Source organism: Hyperolius riggenbachi, chromosome 10 (assembly GCF_040937935.1).
Source record: "Hyperolius riggenbachi isolate aHypRig1 chromosome 10, aHypRig1.pri, whole genome shotgun sequence".
NCBI classification, from domain to species: domain Eukaryota; kingdom Metazoa; phylum Chordata; class Amphibia; order Anura; family Hyperoliidae; genus Hyperolius; species Hyperolius riggenbachi.
Window position 1 is genome coordinate 295423454 of NC_090655.1, and position 12636 is coordinate 295436089.

General features: G+C 32.2%; 1 protein-coding gene across 1 annotated transcript in view; it reads left to right on the forward strand.

Moving 5' to 3' along the window:
• Positions 1 to 1521: 1521 nt before the first annotated feature.
• LOC137535632 (oocyte zinc finger protein XlCOF7.2-like) overlaps positions 1522 to 12636 on the forward strand; it is a 68178-nt gene continuing 57063 nt past the window's right edge. The window contains exon 1 of the mRNA XM_068257490.1: positions 1522 to 1596. The gene's annotated coding sequence lies outside the window, so the exon portion shown is untranslated. The remainder of the gene's footprint in view (positions 1597 to 12636) is intronic.

Below are 12636 nucleotides of genomic sequence, written 5' to 3' on the forward strand. Positions count from 1 at the left end.
ATATGGGCAGCGGAGCGGGCAGTGAGTCTTACCACTGCCTCTTCGCTGCGTACCGGGATCTCCTCTCATCTTCTCGCTTCCTGTGACGTCACAGGAAGCAGGAAGGAAGATCAGAGGAGATCCCGGTACGCAGCGAAGAGGCAGTGGTAAGACTCACTGCCCGCTCCGCTGCCCATATTACTGTGCGGGGGGAAGGGGACACTGGGGGACATATTAGGAGGGAGGGAGGGAGAAATAAATAGCGGCGGCAATCTATCCCGCATGCAGATCCCCGGGGCTGGTGCCTCGATCAATTTTTTTCCTTCTCTCTGCCCAGCGGCCGGGACAGAAGGGGGGCAGCGCGGGATGGCGGGAGGGGCCCCCCAAATCGGTACAGTCCCCATCAAATCTGGACTGTTGGGGACTATGTATAAATACATAATAATATGGTAGGACATTACACTATGACTATGGTAGGATTAGATTGTGAGCTCCCCTGAGGACAGTCAGTGACATGACTATGTACTCTGTAATGTGCTGCAGAAGATGCCAGTGCTATATAAATACATAATAATAATATGGTAGGATATTAGACTATGACTATGGTAGGATTAGACTGTGAGCTCCTCTGAGGACAGTCAGTGACATGACTATGTACTCTGTAATGTGCTGCAGGAGATGTCAGTGCTATATAAATACATAATAATAATATGGGAGGACATTAGACATATGACTATGGTAGGATTAGATTGTGAGCTCCCCTGAGGACAGTCAGTGACATGACTATGTACTCTGTAATGTGCTGCAGAAGATGCCAGTGCTATATAAATACATAATAATAATACGGTAGGACATTAGACTATGACTATGGTAGGATTAGAGTGTGAGCGCCTCTGAGGACAGTCAGTGACATGACTATGTACTCTGTAATGTGCTGCAGAAGATGTCAGTGCTATATAAATACATAATAATAATACGGTAGGACATTACACTATGACTATGGTAGGATTAGACTGTGAGCTCCTCTGAGGACAGTCAGTGACATGACTATGTACTCTGTAATGTGCTGCAGAAGATGCCAGTGCTATATAAATACATAATAATAATATGGTAGGACATTAGACTATGACTATGGTAGGATTAGAGTGTGAGCGCCTCTGAGGACAGTCAGTGACATGACTATGTACTCTGTAATGTGCTGCAGAAGATGTCAGTGCTATATAAATACATAATAATAATACGGTAGGACATTAGACTATGACTATGGTAGGATTACAGTGTGAGCTCCTCTGAGAACAGTCAGTGACATGACTATGTACTCTGTAATGTGCTGCAGGAGATGTCAGTGCTATATAAATACATAATAATAATAAGGAGGAGACTGGGTATGTCTGCTATACATTAGACAATACAGTCTCTGGCGGCCATTTTCCTGGAGACCGCAGTCACTACATTGTGTATCTCCTATAAGATTAGGTAGTGACGTCACAGTGCTAAGAGCTCCCTCTACTGGCCACAACCCGGAAGTGTATCTCCAGCTCTCTGCTTTCTTCCGGCTGGTGAAACGCAGAGCACTTCCGGTCCTGGATAAAGACTGCAGCTCAGATGTAGAAAAAGGTACAAAATATAATCTATATGTTATTATTACCCCCCTCTGTGTGCTGTATATACATTATACTGTGTAATCTATACCCCCCTATTATTATCATTATATATAATATACAGTATGTATAGATCCCTCCTCTGTGTGCTGTATATACATTATACTGTGTAATCTATACCCCCCTATTATTATCATTATATATAATATACAGTATGTATAGACCCCCCCCCCCCTCTGTGTGCTGTATATACATTATACTGTGTAATCTATACCCCCTATTATTATCATTATATATAATATACAGTATGTATAGATCCCCCTCTGTGTGCTGTATATACATTATACTGTGTAATCTATACCCCCCTATTATTATCATTATATATAATATACAGTATGTATAGATCCCCCTCTGTGTGCTGTATATACATTATACTGTGTAATCTATACCCCCCTATTATTATCATTATATATAATATACAGTATGTATAGACCCCCCCCCCCCCTCTGTGTGCTGTATATACATTATACTGTGTAATCTATACCCCCTATTATTATCATTATATATAATATACAGTATGTATAGACCCCCCTCTGTGTGCTGTATATACATTATACTGTGTAATCTATACCTCCCTATTATTATCATTATATATAATATACAGTATGTATAGATCCCTCTCTGTGTGCTGTATATACATTATACTGTGTAATCTATACCCCCTATTATTATCATTATATATAATATACAGTATGTATAGATCCCCCTCTGTGTGCTGTATGTACATTATACTGTGTAATCTATACCCCCCTATTATTATCATTATATATAATATACAGTATGTATAGATCCCCTCTGTGTGCTGTATATACATTATACTGTGTAATCTATACCTCCCTATTATTATCATTATATATAATGTACAGTATGTATAGATCCCTCTCTGTGTGCTGTATATACATTATACTGTGTAATCTATACCTCCCTATTATTATCATTATATATAATATACAGTATGTATAGATCCCCCTCTGTGTGCTGTATATACATTATACTGTGTAATCTATACCCCCCTATTATTATCATTATATATAATATACAGTATGTATAGATCCCCCTCTGTGTGCTGTATGTACATTATACTGTGTAATCTATACCCCCCTATTATTATCATTATATATAATATACAGTATGTATAGATCCCCCTCTGTGTGCTGTATATACATTATACTGTGTAATCTATACCTCCCTATTATTATCATTATATATAATATACAGTATGTATAGATCCTCCCTCTGTGTGCTGTATATACATTATACTGTGTAATCTATACCTCCTATTCTTATCATTATATATAATATACAGTATGTATAGATCCCTCCTCTGTGTGCTGTATATACATTATACTGTGTAATCTATACCCCCCTATTATTATCATTATATATAATATACAGTATGTATAGATCCCCCTCTGTGTGCTGTATATACATTATACTGTGTAATCTATACCTCCTATTCTTATCATTATATATAATATACAGTATGTATAGATCCCCCCTCTGTGTGCTGTATATACATTATACTGTGTAATCTATACCTCCCTATTATTATCATTATATATAATATACAGTATGTATAGATCCCCCTCTGTGTGCTGTATATACATTATACTGTGTAATCTATACCCCCCTATTATTATCATTATATATAATATACAGTATGTATAGACCCCACTCTGTGTGCTGTATGTACATTATACTGTGTAATCTATACCCCCCTATTATTATCATTATATATAATGTACAGTATGTATAGATCCCCCTCTGTGTGCTGTATATACATTATACTGTGTAATCTATACCCCCTATTATTATCATTATATATAATATACAGTATGTATAGATCCTCCTCTGTGTGCTGTATATACATTATACTGTGTAATCTATACCCCCTATTATTATCATTATATATAATATACAGTATGTATAGATCCCCCTCTGTGTGCTGTATATACATTATACTGTGTAATCTATACCCCCCTATTATTATCATTATATATAATATACAGTATGTATAGATCCCCCTCTGTGTGCTGTATATACATTATACTGTGTAATCTATACCCCCCTATTATTATCATTATATATAATATACAGTATGTATAGATCCCTCCTCTGTGTGCTGTATATACATTATACTGTGTAATCTATACCCCCCTATTATTATCATTATATATAATATACAGTATGTATAGATCCCCCTCTGTGTGCTGTATGTACATTATACTGTGTAATCTATACCTCCTATTATTATCATTATATATAATATACAGTATGTATATATCCCCCTCTGTGTGCTGTATATACATTATACTGTGTAATCTATACCCCCTATTATTATCATTATATATAATATACAGTATGTATAGATCCCCCTCTGTGTGCTGTATATACATTATACTGTGTAATCTATACCCCCTATTATTATCATTATATATAATATACAGTATGTATATATCCCTCCTCTGTGTGCTGTATATACATTATACTGTGTAATCTATACCCCCCTATTATTATCATTATATATAATATACAGTATGTATAGATCCCCCTCTGTGTGCTGTATATACATTATACTGTGTAATCTATACCCCCCTATTATTATCATTATATATAATATACAGTATGTATAGATCCCCCCTCTGTGTGCTGTATATACATTATACTGTGTAATCTATACCTCCTATTATTATCATTATATATAATGTACAGTATGTATAGATCCCCCTCTGTGTGCTGTATATACATTATACTGTGTAATCTATACCCCCCTATTATTATCATTATATATAATATACAGTATGTATAGATCCCCCTCTGTGTGCTGTATGTACATTATACTGTGTAATCTATACCCCCCTATTATTATCATTATATATAATATACAGTATGTATAGATCCCCTCTGTGTGCTGTATATACATTATACTGTGTAATCTATACCTCCCTATTATTATCATTATATATAATGTACAGTATGTATAGATCCCTCTCTGTGTGCTGTATATACATTATACTGTGTAATCTATACCTCCCTATTATTATCATTATATATAATATACAGTATGTATAGATCCCCCTCTGTGTGCTGTATATACATTATACTGTGTAATCTATACCCCCCTATTATTATCATTATATATAATATACAGTATGTATAGATCCCCCTCTGTGTGCTGTATGTACATTATACTGTGTAATCTATACCCCCCTATTATTATCATTATATATAATATACAGTATGTATAGATCCCCCTCTGTGTGCTGTATATACATTATACTGTGTAATCTATACCTCCCTATTATTATCATTATATATAATATACAGTATGTATAGATCCTCCCTCTGTGTGCTGTATATACATTATACTGTGTAATCTATACCTCCTATTCTTATCATTATATATAATATACAGTATGTATAGATCCCTCCTCTGTGTGCTGTATATACATTATACTGTGTAATCTATACCCCCCTATTATTATCATTATATATAATATACAGTATGTATAGATCCCCCTCTGTGTGCTGTATATACATTATACTGTGTAATCTATACCTCCTATTCTTATCATTATATATAATATACAGTATGTATAGATCCCCCCTCTGTGTGCTGTATATACATTATACTGTGTAATCTATACCTCCCTATTATTATCATTATATATAATATACAGTATGTATAGATCCCCCTCTGTGTGCTGTATATACATTATACTGTGTAATCTATACCCCCCTATTATTATCATTATATATAATATACAGTATGTATAGACCCCACTCTGTGTGCTGTATGTACATTATACTGTGTAATCTATACCCCCCTATTATTATCATTATATATAATGTACAGTATGTATAGATCCCCCTCTGTGTGCTGTATATACATTATACTGTGTAATCTATACCCCCTATTATTATCATTATATATAATATACAGTATGTATAGATCCTCCTCTGTGTGCTGTATATACATTATACTGTGTAATCTATACCCCCTATTATTATCATTATATATAATATACAGTATGTATAGATCCCCCTCTGTGTGCTGTATATACATTATACTGTGTAATCTATACCCCCCTATTATTATCATTATATATAATATACAGTATGTATAGATCCCCCTCTGTGTGCTGTATATACATTATACTGTGTAATCTATACCCCCCTATTATTATCATTATATATAATATACAGTATGTATAGATCCCTCCTCTGTGTGCTGTATATACATTATACTGTGTAATCTATACCCCCCTATTATTATCATTATATATAATATACAGTATGTATAGATCCCCCTCTGTGTGCTGTATGTACATTATACTGTGTAATCTATACCTCCTATTATTATCATTATATATAATATACAGTATGTATATATCCCCCTCTGTGTGCTGTATATACATTATACTGTGTAATCTATACCCCCTATTATTATCATTATATATAATATACAGTATGTATAGATCCCCCTCTGTGTGCTGTATATACATTATACTGTGTAATCTATACCCCCTATTATTATCATTATATATAATATACAGTATGTATATATCCCTCCTCTGTGTGCTGTATATACATTATACTGTGTAATCTATACCCCCCTATTATTATCATTATATATAATATACAGTATGTATAGATCCCCCTCTGTGTGCTGTATATACATTATACTGTGTAATCTATACCCCCCTATTATTATCATTATATATAATATACAGTATGTATAGATCCCCCCTCTGTGTGCTGTATATACATTATACTGTGTAATCTATACCTCCTATTATTATCATTATATATAATGTACAGTATGTATAGATCCCCCTCTGTGTGCTGTATATACATTATACTGTGTAATCTATACCCCCCTATTATTATCATTATATATAATATACAGTATGTATAGATCCCCCTCTGTGTGCTGTATATACATTATACTGTGTAATCTATACCCCCCTATTATTATCATTATATATAATATACAGTATGTATAGATCCCCCTCTGTGTGCTGTATATACATTATACTGTGTAATCTATACCCCCCTATTATTATCATTATATATAATATACAGTATGTATAGATCCCCCTCTGTGTGCTGTATATACATTATACTGTGTAATCTATACCCCCCTATTATTATCATTATATATAATATACAGTATGTATAGACCCCCCTCTGTGTGCTGTATATACATTATACTGTGTAATCTATACCCCCCTATTATTATCATTATATATAATATACAGTATGTATAGATCCCCCTCTGTGTGCTGTATATACATTATACTGTGTAATCTATACCCCCCTATTATTATCATTATATATAATATACAGTATGTATAGACCCTCCTCTGTGTGCTGTATATACATTATACTGTGTAATCTATACCCCCTATTATTATCATTATATATAATATACAGTATGTATAGATCCCCCCTCTGTGTGCTGTATATACATTATACTGTGTAATCTATACCCCCCTATTATTATCATTATATATAATATACAGTATGTATAGACCCTCCTCTGTGTGCTGTATATACATTATACTGTGTAATCTATACCCCCTATTATTATCATTATATATAATATACAGTATGTATAGATCCCCCTCTGTGTGCTGTATATACATTATACTGTGTAATCTATACCCCCCTATTATTATCATTATATATAATATACAGTATGTATAGATCCCCCTCTGTGTGCTGTATATACATTATACTGTGTAATCTATACCCCCCTATTATTATCATTATATATAATGTACAGTATGTATAGATCCCCCTCTGTGTGCTGTATATACATTATACTGTGTAATCTATACCCCCCTATTATTATCATTATATATAATATACAGTATGTATAGATCCCCCTCTGTGTGCTGTATATACATTATACTGTGTAATCTATACCCCCCTATTATTATCATTATATATAATATACAGTATGTATAGATCCCCCTCTGTGTGCTGTATATACATTATACTGTGTAATCTATACCTCCCTATTATTATCATTATATATAATATACAGTATGTATAGATCCCCCCTCTGTGTGCTGTATATACATTATACTGTGTAATCTATACCCCCCTATTATTATCATTATATATAATATACAGTATGTATATATCCCCCTCTGTGTGCTGTATATACATTATACTGTGTAATCTATACCCCCTATTATTATCATTATATATAATATACAGTATGTATAGATCCCCCTCTGTGTGCTGTATATACATTATACTGTGTAATCTATACCCCCCTATTATTATCATTATATATAATGTACAGTATGTATAGATCCCCCTCTGTGTGCTGTATATACATTATACTGTGTAATCTATACCCCCCTATTATTATCATTATATATAATGTACAGTATGTATAGATCCCCCTCTGTGTGCTGTATATACATTATACTGTGTAATCTATACCCCCTATTATTATCATTATATATAATATACAGTATGTATAGATCCTCCTCTGTGTGCTGTATATACATTATACTGTGTAATCTATACCCCCCTATTATTATCATTATATATAATGTACAGTATGTATAGATCCCCCTCTGTGTGCTGTATATACATTATACTGTGTAATCTATACCCCCCTATTATTATCATTATATATAATGTACAGTATGTATAGATCCCCCTCTGTGTGCTGTATATACATTATACTGTGTAATCTATACCCCCTATTATTATCATTATATATAATATACAGTATGTATAGATCCTCCTCTGTGTGCTGTATATACATTATACTGTGTAATCTATACCTCCTATTATTATCATTATATATAATGTACAGTATGTATAGATCCCCCTCTGTGTGCTGTATATACATTATACTGTGTAATCTATACCTCCCTATTATTATCATTATATATAATGTACAGTATGTATAGATCCCCCTCTGTGTGCTGTATATACATTATACTGTGTAATCTATACCCCCCTATTATTATCATTATATATAATATACAGTATGTATAGATCCCCCTCTGTGTGCTGTATATACATTATACTGTGTAATCTATACCCCCTATTATTATCATTATATATAATATACAGTATGTATAGACCCTCCTCTGTGTGCTGTATATACATTATACTGTGTAATCTATACCTCCCTATTATTATCATTATATATAATATACAGTATGTATAAATCCCCCTCTGTGTGCTGTATATACATTATACTGTGTAATCTATACCTCCCTATTATTATCATTATATATAATATACAGTATGTATAGATCCCCCTCTGTGTGCTGTATATACATTATACTGTGTAATCTATACCTCCTATTATTATCATTATGTATAATATACAGTATGTATAGATCCCACCTCTGTGTGCTGTATATACATTATACTGTGTAATCTATACCTCCCTATTATTATCATTATGTATAATATACAGTATGTATAGACCCTCCTCTGTGTGCTGTATATACATTATACTGTGTAATCTATACCTCCCTATTATTATCATTATATATAATATACAGTATGTATATATCCCACCTCTGTGTGCTGTATATACATTATACTGTGTAATCTATACCCCCCTATTATTATCATTATATATAATATACAGTATGTATAGATCCCACCTCTGTGTGCTGTATATACATTATACTGTGTAATCTATACCCCCCTATTATTATCATTATATATAATATACAGTATGTATAGATCCCCCTCTGTGTGCTGTATATACATTATACTGTGTAATCTATACCCCCTATTATTATCATTATATATAATATACAGTATGTATAGATCCCCCTCTGTGTGCTGTATATACATTATACTGTGTAATCTATACCTCCCTATTATTATTATTATATATAATATACAGTATGTATAGATCCCCCACTGTGTGTTGTATATACATTATACTGTGTAATCTATACCCCCCTATTATTATCATTATATATAATACACAGTATGTATAGATCCCCCTCTGTGTGCTGTATATACATTATACTGTGTAATCTATACCTCCCTATTATTATCATTATATATAATATACAGTATGTATAGATCCCCCTCTGTGTGCTGTATATACATTATACTGTGTAATCTATACCTCCTATTATTATCATTATATATAATATACAGTATGTATAGATCCCCCTCTGTGTGCTGTATATACATTATACTGTGTAATCTATACCTCCCTATTATTATCATTATATATAATATACAGTATGTATAGATCCCCTCTGTGTGCTGTATATACATTATACTGCGTAATCTATACCTCCCTATTATTATCATTATATATAATATACTGTATGTATAGATCCACTCTGTGTGCTGTATATACATTATACTGTGTAATCTATACCCCCCTATTATTATCATTATATATAATATACAGTATGTATAGATCCCCCTCTGTGTGCTGTATATACATTATACTGTGTAATCTATACCCCCTATTATTATCATTATATATAATATACAGTATGTATAGACCCCCCTCTGTGTGCTGTATATACATTATACTGTGTAATCTATACCCCCCTATTATTATCATTATATATAATATACAGTATGTATAGATCCCCTCTGTGTGTTGTATATACATTATACTGTGTAATCTATAACCCCCCTATTATTATCATTATATATAATATACAGTATGTATAGACCCCCCTCTGTGTGCTGTATATACATTATACTGTGTAATCTATACCCCCCTATTATTATCATTATATATAATATACAGTATGTATAGACCCCCCTCTGTGTGCTGTATATACATTATACTGTGTAATCTATACCTCCCTATTATTATCATTATATATAATATACAGTATGTATAGATCCCCCTCTGTGTGCTGTATATACATTATACTGTGTAATCTATACCCCCCTATTAATATCATTATATATAATATACAGTATGTATAGATCCCCCCTCTGTGTGCTGTATATACATTATACTGTGTAATCTATACCCCCCTATTATTATCATTATATATAATATACAGTATGTATAGATCCCCCCTCTGTGTGCTGTATATACATTATACTGTGTAATCTATACCCCCCTATTATTATCATTATATATAATATACAGTATGTATAGATCCCCTCTGTGTGCTGTATATACATTATACTGTGTAATCTATACCCCCCTATTATTATCATTATATATAATATACAGTATGTATAGATCCCCCTCTGTGTGCTGTATATACATTATACTGTGTAATCTATACCCCACTATTATTATCATTATATATACGGTAATATACAGTATGTATAGATCCTCCTCTGTGTGCTGTATATACATTATACTGTGTAATCTATACCCCCCTATTATTATCATTATATATAATATACAGTATGTATAGATCCCCCTCTGTGTGCTGTATATACATTATACTGTGTAATCTATACCTCCCTATTATTATCATTATATATAATATACAGTATGTATAGATCCCCCTCTGTGTGCTGTATATACATTATACTGTGTAATCTATACCCCCCTATTATTATCATTATATATAATATACAGTATGTATAGATCCCCCCTCTGTGTGCTGTATATACATTATACTGTGTAATCTATACCTCCCTATTATTATCATTATATATAATATACTGTATGTATAGATCCACTCTGTGTGCTGTATATACATTATACTGTGTAATCTATACCCCCCTATTATTATCATTATATATAATATACAGTATGTATAGATCCCCCTCTGTGTGCTGTATATACATTATACTGTGTAATCTATACCCCCTATTATTATCATTATATATAATATACAGTATGTATAGACCCCCCTCTGTGTGCTGTATATACATTATACTGTGTAATCTATACCCCCCTATTATTATCATTATATATAATATACAGTATGTATAGATCCCCTCTGTGTGTTGTATATACATTATACTGTGTAATCTATAACCCCCCTATTATTATCATTATATATAATATACAGTATGTATAGACCCCCCTCTGTGTGCTGTATATACATTATACTGTGTAATCTATACCCCCTATTATTATCATTATATATAATATACAGTATGTATAGATCCCCCTCTGTGTGCTGTATATACATTATACTGTGTAATCTATACCCCCCTATTATTATCATTATATATAATATACAGTATGTATAGATCCCCCTCTGTGTGCTGTATATACATTATACTGTGTAATCTATACCCCCCTATTATTATCATTATATATAATATACAGTATGTATAGATCCCCCTCTGTGTGCTGTATATACATTATACTGTGTAATCTATACCCCCCTATTATTATCATTATATATAATATACAGTATGTATAGATCCCCCCTCTGTGTGCTGTATATACATTATACTGTGTAATCTATACCCCCCTATTATTATCATTATATATAATATACAGTATGTATAGATCCCCTCTGTGTGCTGTATATACATTATACTGTGTAATCTATACCCCCCTATTATTATCATTATATATAATATACAGTATGTATAGATCCCCCTCTGTGTGCTGTATATACATTATACTGTGTAATCTATACCCCACTATTATTATCATTATATATACGGTAATATACAGTATGTATAGATCCTCCTCTGTGTGCTGTATATACATTATACTGTGTAATCTATACCCCCCTATTATTATCATTATATATAATATACAGTATGTATAGATCCCCTCTGTGTGCTGTATATACATTATACTGTGTAATCTATACCTCCCTATTATTATCATTATATATAATATACAGTATGTATAGATCCCCCTCTGTGTGCTGTATATACATTATACTGTGTAATCTATACCCCCCTATTATTATCATTATATATAATATACAGTATGTATAGATCCCCCTCTGTGTGCTGTATATACATTATACTGTGTAATCTATACCCCCCTATTATTATCATTATATATAATATACAGTATGTATAGATCCTC